Source organism: Macaca mulatta, chromosome 7 (genome assembly GCF_049350105.2).
Source record: "Macaca mulatta isolate MMU2019108-1 chromosome 7, T2T-MMU8v2.0, whole genome shotgun sequence".
Lineage (NCBI taxonomy): Eukaryota > Metazoa > Chordata > Mammalia > Primates > Cercopithecidae > Macaca > Macaca mulatta.
The window spans coordinates 62,902,726-62,914,869 of record NC_133412.1 but is presented as its reverse complement, the minus strand read 5'-3'; positions in this window follow the sequence as shown (position 1 = coordinate 62,914,869).

The following is a 12,144-nucleotide window of genomic DNA, read 5'->3' as shown; positions in this document are numbered from 1 at the left end:
TCTGAGAAACTGCTGAGTGTTCTGTTAATTCATCTCACAGAGTTACATCTGTATATCGTGGATCTCTTTGCTAGCCTTATTTCTGTGGAATCTGAGAACAGATATTTCGGATCCCTTTGAAGACTATAGGGCCAAAGGAAATATCCTCCGATAACAAAGAGAAAGAAGCTTTCTGAGAAACTTCTTTGTGTTCTGTTAAATGATCTCACAGAGTTACAGCTTTTCCCCTCAAGAAGCCTTTCGCTAAGACAGTTCTTGTGGAATTGGCAAAGTGATATTTGGAAGCCCATAGAGGGCTATGGTGAAAAAGGAAATAACCTCAGATGAAATCTGGAAAGATGCTTTCTGAGAAACTGCTGAGTGTTCTGTTAATTCATCTCACAGAGTTACATCTGTATTTCGCGGATCTCTTTGCTAACCTTATTTCTGTGGAATCTGAGAACAGATATTTCGGATCCCTTTGAAGACTATAGGGCCAAAGGAAATATTCTCCGATAACAAAGAGAAAGAAGCTTTCTGAGAAACTTCTTTGTGTTCTGTGAAATCATCTCACAGAGTTACAGCTTTCCCCTCAAGAAGCCTTTCGCTAAGACAGTTCTTGTGAAATTGGCAAAGTGATATTTCGAAGCCCATAGAGGGCTATGGTGAAAAAGGAAATATCCTCAGATGAAATCTGGAAAGAAGCTTTCTGAGAAACTACCGAGTGTTCTGTTAATTCATCTCACAGAGTTACATCTGTATGTCGTGGATCTCCTTGCTAGCCTTATTTCTGTGGAATCTGAGAACAGATATTTCGGATCCCTTTGAAGACTATAGGGCCAAAGGAAATATCCTCCGATAACAAAGAGAAAGAAGCTTTCTCAGTAACTTCTTTGTGTTCTGTGAAATCATCTCACAGAGTTACAGCTTTTCGCTCAAGAAGCATTTCGCTAAGAAAGTTCTTGTGGAATTGGCAAAGTGATATTTGGAAGCCCATAGAGGGCTATGGTGAAAAAGGAATATCCTCAGATGAAATCTGGAAAGAAACTTTCTGAGAAACTGCTGAGTGTTCTGTTAATTCATCTCACAGAGTAACATCTGTATTTCGTGGATCTCTTTGCTAGCCTTATTTCTGTGGAATCTGAGAACAGATATTTCGGATCCCTTTGAAGACTATAGGGCCAAAGGAAATATCCAACGATAACAAAGAGAAAGAAGCTTTCTGAGAAACGTCTTTGTGTTCTGTGAAATCACCTCACTCAGTTACAGCTTTCCCCTCAAGAAGCCTCTCGCTAAGACAGTTCTTGTGGAATTGGCAAAGTGATATTTGGAAGCCCATAGAGGCTAAGGTGAAAAATGAAATATCCTCTGATGAAATCTGGAAAGAAGCTCTCTGAGAAACTGCTGAGTGTTCTGTTAATTCATCTCACAGAGTTACATCTGTATTTCGTGGATATCTTTGCTAGCCTTATTTCTGTGGAATCTGAGAACAGATATATCGGATCCCTTTGAAGAATATAGGGCCAAAGGAAATATCCTCCGATAACAAAGAGAAAGAAGCTTTCTGAGAAACTTCTTTGTGTTCTGTTAAATCATCTCACAGAGTTACAGCTTTCCCCTCAAGAAGCCTTTCGCTAAGACAGTTCTTGTGGAATTGGCAAAGTGATATTTGGAAGCCCATAGAGGGCTACGGTGAAAAAGGAAATATCCTCAGATGAAATCTGGAAAGAAGCTTTCTGAGAAACTGCTGCGTGTTCTGTTAATTCATCTCACAGAGTTACATCTGTATGTCCTGGATCGCTTTGCTAACCTTATTTCTGAGGAATCTGAGAACAGATATTTCGGATCCCTTTGAAGACTATAGGGCCAAAGGAAATATCCTCCGATAACAAAGAGAAAGAAGCTTTCTGAGAATCTTCTTTGTGTTCTGTGAAATCATCTCACAGAGTTACAGCTTTCCCCTCAAGAAGCCTTTCGCTAAGACAGTTCTTGTGGAATTGGCAAAGTGATATTTGGAAGCCCATAGAGGGCTACGGTGAAAAAGGAAATATCCTCAGATGAAATCTGGAAAGAAGATTTCTGAGAAACTGCTGAGTGATCTGTTATTTCATCTCACAGAGTTACATCTGTATTTCGTGGATCTCTTTGCTAGCCTTATTTCTGTGGAATCTGAGAACAGATATTTCGGATCCCTTTGAAGACTATAGGGCCAAAGGAACTATCCTCCGAAAACAAAGAGAAAGAAGCTTTCAGAGAAATTTCTTTGTGTTCTTTGAAATCATCTCACAGAGTTACAGCTTTCCCCTCAAGAAGCCTTTCGCTAAGACAGTTCTTGTGGAATTGGCAAAGTGATATTTGGAAGCCCATTGAGGGCTATGGTGAAAAAGGAAATATCCTCAGATGAAATCTGGAAAGAAGCTTTCTGAGAAACTGCTGAGTGTTCTGTTAATTCATCTCACAGAGTTACATCTGTGTTTCGTGGATCTCTTTGCTAGCCTTATTTCTGTGGAATCTGAGAACAGATATTTCGGATCCCTTTGAAGACTGTAGGGCCAAAGGAAATATCCTCCGATAACAAAGAGAAAGAAGCTTTCTGAGAAACTTCTTTGTGTTCTGTTAAATCATCTCACCGAGTTACAGCTTTCCCCTCAAGAAGCCTTTCGCTAAGACAGTTCTTGTGAAATTGGCAAAGTGATATTTGGAAGCCCATAGAGGGCTATGGTGAAATAGGAAATATCCTCAGATGAAATCTGGACAGAAGCTTTCTGAGAAACTGCTCTGTGATCTGTTAATTCATCTCACAGAGTTACATCTGTATGTCGTGGATCTCTTTGCTAACCTTATTTCTGTGGAATCTGAGAACAGATATTTCGGATCCCTTTGAAGACTATAGGGCCAAAGGAAATATCCTCCGATAACAAAGAGAAAGAAGCTTTCTGAGAAACTTCTTTGTGTTCTGTGAAATCATCTCACAGAGTTACAGCTTTCCCCTCAAGAAGCCTTTCGCTAAGACAGTTCTTGTGGAATTGGCAATGTGATATTTGGAAGCCCATAGAGGGCTATGGTGAAAAAGGAAATATCCTCAGATGAAATCTGGAAAGAAGCTTTCTGAGAAACTGCTGAGTGTTCTGTTAATTCATCTCACAGAGTTACATCTGTATGTCGTGGATCTCTTTGCTAACCTTATTTCTGTGGAATCTGAGAACAGATATTTCGGATCCCTTTGAAGACTATAGGGCCAAAGGAAGTATCCTCCGAAAACAAAGAGAAAGAAGCTTTCTGAGAAACTTCTTTGTGTTCTGTGAAATCATCTCACAGAGTTACAGCTTTCCCCTCAAGAAGCCTTTCGCTAAGACAGTTCTTGTGGAATTGGCAAAGTGATATTTGGAAGCCCATAGAGGGCTATGGTGAAAAAGGAAATATCCTCAGATGAAATCTGGAAAGAAGCTTTCTGAGAAACTGCTGAGTGTTCTGTTAATTCATCTCACAGAGTTACATCTGTATTTCGTGGATCTCTTTGCTAGCCTTATTTCTGTGGAATCTGAGAACAGATATTTCGGATCCCTTTGAAGACTATAGGGCCAAAGGAAATATCCTCCGATAACAAAGAGAAAGAAGCTTTCTGAGAAACGTCTTTGTGTTCTGTGAAATCATCTCACTGAGTTACAGCTTTACCCTCAAGAAGCCTCTCGCTAAGACATTTCTTGTGGAATTGGCAAAGTGATATTTGGAAGCCCATAGAGGGCTATGGTGTAAAAGGAAACATCCTCAGATGAAATCTGCAAAGAAGCTCTCTGAGAAACTGCTGAGTGTTCTGTTAATTCATCTCACAGAGTTACATCTGTATATCGTGGATCTCTTTGCTAGCCTTATTTCTGTGGAATCTGAGAACAGATATTTCGGATCCCTTTGAAGACTATAGGGCCAAAGGAAATATCCTCCGATAACAAAGAGAAAGAAGCTTTCTGAGAAACTTCTTTGTGTTCTGTTAAATGATCTCACAGAGTTACAGCTTTTCCCCTCAAGAAGCCTTTCGCTAAGACAGTTCTTGTGGAATTGGCAAAGTGATATTTGGAAGCCCATAGAGGGCTATGGTGAAAAAGGAAATAACCTCAGATGAAATCTGGAAAGATGCTTTCTGAGAAACTGCTGAGTGTTCTGTTAATTCATCTCACAGAGTTACATCTGTATTTCGCGGATCTCTTTGCTAACCTTATTTCTGTGGAATCTGAGAACAGATATTTCGGATCCCTTTGAAGACTATAGGGCCAAAGGAAATATTCTCCGATAACAAAGAGAAAGAAGCTTTCTGAGAAACTTCTTTGTGTTCTGTGAAATCATCTCACAGAGTTACAGCTTTCCCCTCAAGAAGCCTTTCGCTAAGACAGTTCTTGTGAAATTGGCAAAGTGATATTTCGAAGCCCATAGAGGGCTATGGTGAAAAAGGAAATATCCTCAGATGAAATCTGGAAAGAAGCTTTCTGAGAAACTGCTGAGTGTTCTGTTAATTCATCTCACAGAGTTACATCTGTATTTCGTGGATCTCTTTGCTAGCCTTATTTCTGTGGAATCTGAGAACAGATATTTCGGATCCCTTTGAAGACTATAGGGCCAAAGGAAATATCCTCCGATAACAAAGAGAAAGAAGCTTTCTCAGAAACTTCTTTGTGTTCTGTGAAATCATCTCACAGAGTTACAGCTTTCTCCTCAAGAAGCCTTTCGTAAGACAGTTCTTGTGGAATTGGCAAAGTGATATTTGGAAGCCCTTAGAGGGCTATGGTGAAAAAGGAAATATCCGCAGATGAAATCTGGAAGGAAGCTTTCTGAGAAACTGCTGAGTGTTCTGTTAATTCATCTCACAGAGTTACATCTGTATTTCGCGGATCTCTTTGCTAGCCTTATTTCTGTGGAATCTGAGAACAGATATTTCGGATCCCTTTGAAGACTATAGGGCCAAAGGAAATATCCTCCGATAACAAAGAGAAAGAAGCTTTCTGAGAAACTTCTTTGTGTTCTGTGAAATCATCTCACAGAGTTACAGCTTTCCCCTCAAGAAGCCTTTCGCTAAGACAGTTCTTGTGGAATTGGCAAAGTGATATTTGGATGCCCATAGAGGGCTATGGTGAAAAAGGAAATATCCACAGATGAAATCTGGAAAGAAGCTTTCTGAGAAACTGCTGAGTGTTCTGTTAATTCATCTCACAGAGTTACATCTGTATTTCGTGGATCTCTTTGCTAGCCTTATTTCTGTTGAATCTGAGAACAGATATTTCGGATCCCTTTGAAGACGATAGGGCCAAAGGAAATATCCTCCGATAACAAAGAGAAAGAAGCTTTCTGAGAAACTTCTTTGTGTTCTGTGAAATCATCTCACAGAGTTACAGCTTTCCCCTCAAGAAGACTTTCGCTAAGACAGTTCTTTTGGAATTGGCAAAGTGATATTTGGAAGCCCATAGAGGGCTATGGTGAAAAAGGAAATATCCTCAGATGAAATCTGGAAAGAAGCTTTCTGAGAAACTGCTGAGTGTTCTGTTAATTCATCTCACAGAGTTACATCTGTATTTCGCGGATCTCTTTGCTAGCCTTATTTCTGTGGAATCTGAGAACAGATACTTCGGATCCCTTTGAAGACTATAGGGCCAAAGGAAATATCCTCCGATAACAAAGAGAAAGAAGCTTTCTGAGAAACTTCTGTGTGTTCTGTGAAATCATCTCACTGAGATACAGCTTTTGCCTCAAGAAGGCTTTCGCTAAGACAGTTCTTGTGGAATTGGCAAAGTGATATTTGGAAGCCCTTAGAGGGCTATGGTGAAAAAGGAAATATCCTCAGATGAAATCTGGAAAGAAGCTTTCTGAGAAACTACCGAGTGTTCTGTTAATTCATCTCACAGAGTTACATCTGTATGTCGTGGATCTCCTTGCTAGCCTTATTTCTGTGGAATCTGAGAACAGATATTTCGGATCCCTTTGAAGACTATAGGGCCAAAGGAAATATCCTCCGATAACAAAGAGAAAGAAGCTTTCTCAGTAACTTCTTTGTGTTCTGTGAAATCATCTCACAGAGTTACAGCTTTTCGCTCAAGAAGCATTTCGCTAAGAAAGTTCTTGTGGAATTGGCAAAGTGATATTTGGAAGCCCATAGAGGGCTATGGTGAAAAAGGAATATCCTCAGATGAAATCTGGAAAGAAACTTTCTGAGAAACTGCTGAGTGTTCTGTTAATTCATCTCACAGAGTAACATCTGTATTTCGTGGATCTCTTTGCTAGCCTTATTTCTGTGGAATCTGAGAACAGATATTTCGGATCCCTTTGAAGACTATAGGGCCAAAAGAAATATCCTCCGATAACAAAGAGAAAGAAGCTTTCTGAGAAACTTCTTTGTGTTCTGTGAAATCATCTCACAGAGTTACAGCTTTCCCCTCAAGAAGCCTTTCGCTAAGACAGTTCTTGTGGAATTGGCAAAGTGATATTTGGAAGCCCATAGCGGGCTATGGTGAAAAAGGAAATATCCTCAGATGAAATCTGGAAAGAAGCTTTCTGAGAAACTGCTGAGTGTTCTGTTAATTCATCTCACAGAGTTACATCTGTATTTCGTGGATCTCTTTGCTAGCCTTATTTCTGTGGAATCTGAGAACAGATATTTCGGATCCCTTTGAAGACTATAGGGCCAAAGGAAATATCCTCCGATAACAAAGAGAAAGAAGCTTTCTGAGAAACTTCCTTGTGTTCTGTTAAATCATCTCACAGAGTTACAGCTTTCCCCTCAAGAAGCCTTTCGCTAAGACAGTTCTTGTGGAATTGGCAAAGTGATATTTGGAAGCCCATAGAGGGCTATGGTGAAAAAGGAAATATCCTCAGATGAAATCTATAAAGAAGCTTTCTGAGAAACTGCTGCGTCTTCTGTTAATTCATCTCACAGAGTTACATCTGTATGTCGTGGATCTCTTTGCTAACCTTATTTCTGTGGAATCTGAGAACAGATATTTCGGATCCCTTTGAAGACTATAGGGCCAAAGGAAATATCCTCCGATAACAAAGAGAAAGAAGCTTTCTGAGAAACATCTTTGTGTTCTGTGAAATCATCTCACAGAGTTACAGCTTTCCCCTCAAGAAGCCTTTCGCTAAGATAGTTCTTGTGGAATTGGCAAAGTGATATTTGGAAGCCCATAGAGGGCTATGGTGAAAAAGGAAATATCCTCAGATGAAATCTGGAAAGAAGCTTTCTGAGAAACTGCTGAGTGTTCTGTTAATTCATCTCACAGAGATACATCTGTATTTCGTGGATCTCTTTGCTAGCCTTATTTCTGTGGAATCTTAGAACAGATATTTCGGATCCCTTTGAAGACTATAGGGCCAAAGGAAATATTCTCCGATAACAAATAGAAAGAAGCTTTCTGAGAAACTTCCTTGTGTTCTGTTAAATCATCTCACAGAGTTACAGCTTTCCCCTCAAGAAGCCTTTCGCTAAGACAGTTCTTGTGGAATTGGCAAAGTGATATTTGGAAGCCCATAGAGGGCTATGGTGAAAAATGAAATATCCTCAGAGGAAATCTATAAAGAAGCTTTCTGAGAAACTGCTGCGTGTTCTGTTAATTCATCTCACAGAGTTACATCTGTATTCGGTGGATCTCTTTGCTAACCTTATTTCTGTGGAATCTGAGAACAGATATTTCGGATCCCTTTGAAGACTATAGGGCCAAAGGAAATATCCTCCGATAACAAAGAGAAAGAAGCTTTCTGAGAAACTTCTTTGTGTTCTGTGAAATCATCTCACAGAGTTACAGCTTTCCCCTCAAGAAGCCTTTCGCTAAGACAGTTCTTGTGTAATTGGCAATGTGATTTTTGGAATCCCATAGAGGGCTATGGTGAAAAAGGAAATATCCTAAGATGAAATCTGGAAGGAAGCTTTCTGAGAAACTGCTGAGTGTTCTGTTAATTCATCTCACAGAGTTACATCTGTATTTCGTGGATCTCTTTGCTAGCCTTATTTCTGTGGAATCTGAGAACAGATATTTCGGATCCCTTTGAAGACTATAGGGCCAAAGGAAGTATCCTCCGAAAACAAAGAGAAAGAAGCTTTCTGAGAAACTTCTTTGTGTTCTGTGAAATCATCTCACAGAGTTACAGCTTTCCCCTCAAGAAGCCTTTCGCTAAGACAGTTCTTGTGGAATTGGCAAAGTGATATTTGGAAGCCCATAGAGGGCTATGGTGAAAAAGGAAATATCCTCAGATGAAATCTGGAAAGAAGCTTTCTGAGAAACTGCTGAGTGTTCTGTTAATTCATCTCACAGAGTTACATCTGTATTTCGCGGATCTCTTTGCTAGCCTTATTTCTGTGGAATCTGAGAACAGATACTTCGGATCCCTTTGAAGACTATAGGGCCAAAGGAAATATCCTCCGATAACAAAGAGAAAGAAGCTTTCTGAGAAACTTCTGTGTGTTCTGTGAAATCATCTCACTGAGATACAGCTTTTGCCTCAAGAAGGCTTTCGCTAAGACAGTTCTTGTGGAATTGGCAAAGTGATATTTGGAAGCCCTTAGAGGGCTATGGTGAAAAAGGAAATATCCTCAGATGAAATCTGGAAAGAAGCTTTCTGAGAAACTACCGAGTGTTCTGTTAATTCATCTCACAGAGTTACATCTGTATGTCGTGGATCTCCTTGCTAGCCTTATTTCTGTGGAATCTGAGAACAGATATTTCGGATCCCTTTGAAGACTATAGGGCCAAAGGAAATATCCTCCGATAACAAAGAGAAAGAAGCTTTCTCAGTAACTTCTTTGTGTTCTGTGAAATCATCTCACAGAGTTACAGCTTTTCGCTCAAGAAGCATTTCGCTAAGAAAGTTCTTGTGGAATTGGCAAAGTGATATTTGGAAGCCCATAGAGGGCTATGGTGAAAAAGGAATATCCTCAGATGAAATCTGGAAAGAAATTTTCTGAGAAACTGCTGAGTGTTCTGTTAATTCATCTCACAGAGTAACATCTGTATTTCGTGGATCTCTTTGCTAGCCTTATTTCTGTGGAATCTGAGAACAGATATTTCGGATCCCTTTGAAGACTATAGGGCCAAAAGAAATATCCTCCGATAACAAAGAGAAAGAAGCTTTCTGAGAAACTTCTTTGTGTTCTGTGAAATCATCTCACAGCGTTACAGCTTTGCCCTCAAGAAGCCTTTCGCTAAGACAGTTCTTGTGGAATTGGCAAAGAGATATTTGGAAGCCCATAGAGGGCTATGGTGAAAAAGGAAATATCCTCAGATGAAATCTGGAAAGTTTTCTGAGAAACTGCTGAGTGTTCTGTTAATTCATCTCACAGAGTTACATCTGTATTTCGCGGATCTCTTTGCTAGCCTTATTTCTGTGGAATCTGAGAACAGATATTTCGGATCCCTTTGAAGACTATAGGGCCAAAGGAAATATCCTCCGATAACAAAGAGAAAGAAGCTTTCTCAGAAACTTCTTTGTGTTCTGTGAAATCATCTCACAGAGTTACAGCTTTTCGTTCAAGAAGCATTTCGCTAAGAAAGTTCTTGTGGAATTGGCAAAGTGATATTTGGAAGCCCATAGAGGGCTATGGTGAAAAAGGAATATCCTCAGATGAAATCTGGAAAGAAACTTTCTGAGAAACTGCTGAGTGTTCTGTTAATTCATCTCACAGAGTAACATCTGTATTTCGCGGATCTCTTTGCTAGCCTTATTTCTGTGGAATCTGAGAACAGATATTTCGGATCCCTTTGAAGACTATAGGGCCAAAAGAAATATCCTCCGATAACAAAGAGAAAGAAGCTTTCTGAGAAACTTCTTTGTGTTCTGTGAAATCATCTCACAGAGTTACAGCTTTCCCCTCAAGAAGCCTTTCGCTAAGACAGTTCTTGTGGAATTGGCAAAGTGATATTTGGAAGCCCATAGCGGGCTATGGTGAAAAAGGAAATATCCTCAGATGAAATCTGGAAAGAAGCTTTCTGAGAAGCTGCTGAGTGTTCTGTTAATTCATCTCACAGAGTTACATCTGTATTTCGTGGATCTCTTTGCTAGCCTTATTTCTGTGGAATCTTAGAACAGATATTTCGGATCCCTTTGAAGAATATAGGGCCAAAGGAAATATCCTCCGATAACAAAGAGAAAGAAGCTTTCTGAGAAACTTCCTTGTGTTCTGTTAAATCATCTCACAGAGTTACAGCTTTCCCCTCAAGAAGCCTTTCGCTAAGACAGTTCTTGTGGAATTGGCAAAGTGATATTTGGAAGCCCATAGAGGGCTATGGTGAAAAAGGAAATATCCTCAGATGAAATCTATAAAGAAGCTTTCTGAGAAACTGCTGCGTCTTCTGTTAATTCATCTCACAGAGTTACATCTGTATGTCGTGGATCTCTTTGCTAACCTTATTTCTGTGGAATCTGAGAACAGATATTTCGGATCCCTTTGAAGACTATAGGGCCAAAGGAAATATCCTCCGATAACAAAGAGAAAGAAGCTTTCTGAGAAACATCTTTGTGTTCTGTGAAATCATCTCACAGAGTTACAGCTTTCCCCTCAAGAAGCCTTTCGCTAAGATAGTTCTTGTGGAATTGGCAAAGTGATATTTGGAAGCCCATAGAGGGCTATGGTGAAAAAGGAAATATCCTCAGATGAAATCTGGAAAGAAGCTTTCTGAGAAACTGCTGAGTGTTCTGTTAATTCATCTCACAGAGATACATCTGTATTTCGTGGATCTCTTTGCTAGCCTTATTTCTGTGGAATCTTAGAACAGATATTTCGGATCCCTTTGAAGACTATAGGGCCAAAGGAAATATTCTCCGATAACAAATAGAAAGAAGCTTTCTGAGAAACTTCCTTGTGTTCTGTTAAATCATCTCACAGAGTTACAGCTTTCCCCTCAAGAAGCCTTTCGCTAAGACAGTTCTTGTGGAATTGGCAAAGTGATATTTGGAAGCCCATAGAGGGCTATGGTGAAAAATGAAATATCCTCAGAGGAAATCTATAAAGAAGCTTTCTGAGAAACTGCTGCGTGTTCTGTTAATTCATCTCACAGAGTTACATCTGTATTCGGTGGATCTCTTTGCTAACCTTATTTCTGTGGAATCTGAGAACAGATATTTCGGATCCCTTTGAAGACTATAGGGCCAAAGGAAATATCCTCCGATAACAAAGAGAAAGAAGCTTTCTGAGAAACTTCTTTGTGTTCTGTGAAATCATCTCACAGAGTTACAGCTTTCCCCTCAAGAAGCCTTTCGCTAAGACAGTTCTTGTGTAATTGGCAATGTGATTTTTGAAATCCCATAGAGGGCTATGGTGAAAAAGGAAATATCCTAAGATGAAATCTGGAAGGAAGCTTTCTGAGAAACTGCTGAGTGTTCTGTTAATTCATCTCACAGAGTTACATCTGTATTTCGTGGATCTCTTTGCTAGCCTTATTTCTGTGGAATCTGAGAACAGATATTTCGGATCCCTTTGAAGACTATAGGGCCAAAGGAAGTATCCTCCGAAAACAAAGAGAAAGAAGCTTTCTGAGAAACTTCTTTGTGTTCTGTGAAATCATCTCACAGAGTTACAGCTTTCCCCTCAAGAAGCCTTTCGCTAAGACAGTTCTTGTGGAATTGGCAAAGTGATATTTGGAAGCCCATAGAGGGCTATGGTGAAAAAGGAAATATCCTCAGATGAAATCTGGAAAGAAGCTTTCTGAGAAACTGCTGAGTGTTCTGTTAATTCATCTCACAGAGTTACATCTGTATTTCGTGGATCTCTTTGCTAGCCTTATTTCTGTGGAATCTGAGAACAGATATTTCGGATCCCTTTGAAGACTATAGGGCCAAAGGAAATATCCTCCGATAACAAAGAGAAAGAAGCTTTCTGAGAAACTTCTTTGTGTTCTGTTAAATGATCTCACAGAGTTACAGCTTTTCCCCTCAAGAAGCCTTTCGCTAAGACAGTTCTTGTGGAATTGGCAAAGTGATATTTGGAAGCCCATAGAGGGCTATGGTGAAAAAGGAAATAACCTCAGATGAAATCTGGAAAGAAGCTTTCTGAGAAACTGCTGAGTGTTCTGTTAATTCATCTCACAGAGTTACATCTGTATTTCGCGGATCTCTTTGCTAGCCTTATTTCTGTGGAATCTGAGAACAGATATTTCGGATCCCTTTGAAGACTATAGGGCCAAAGGAAATATT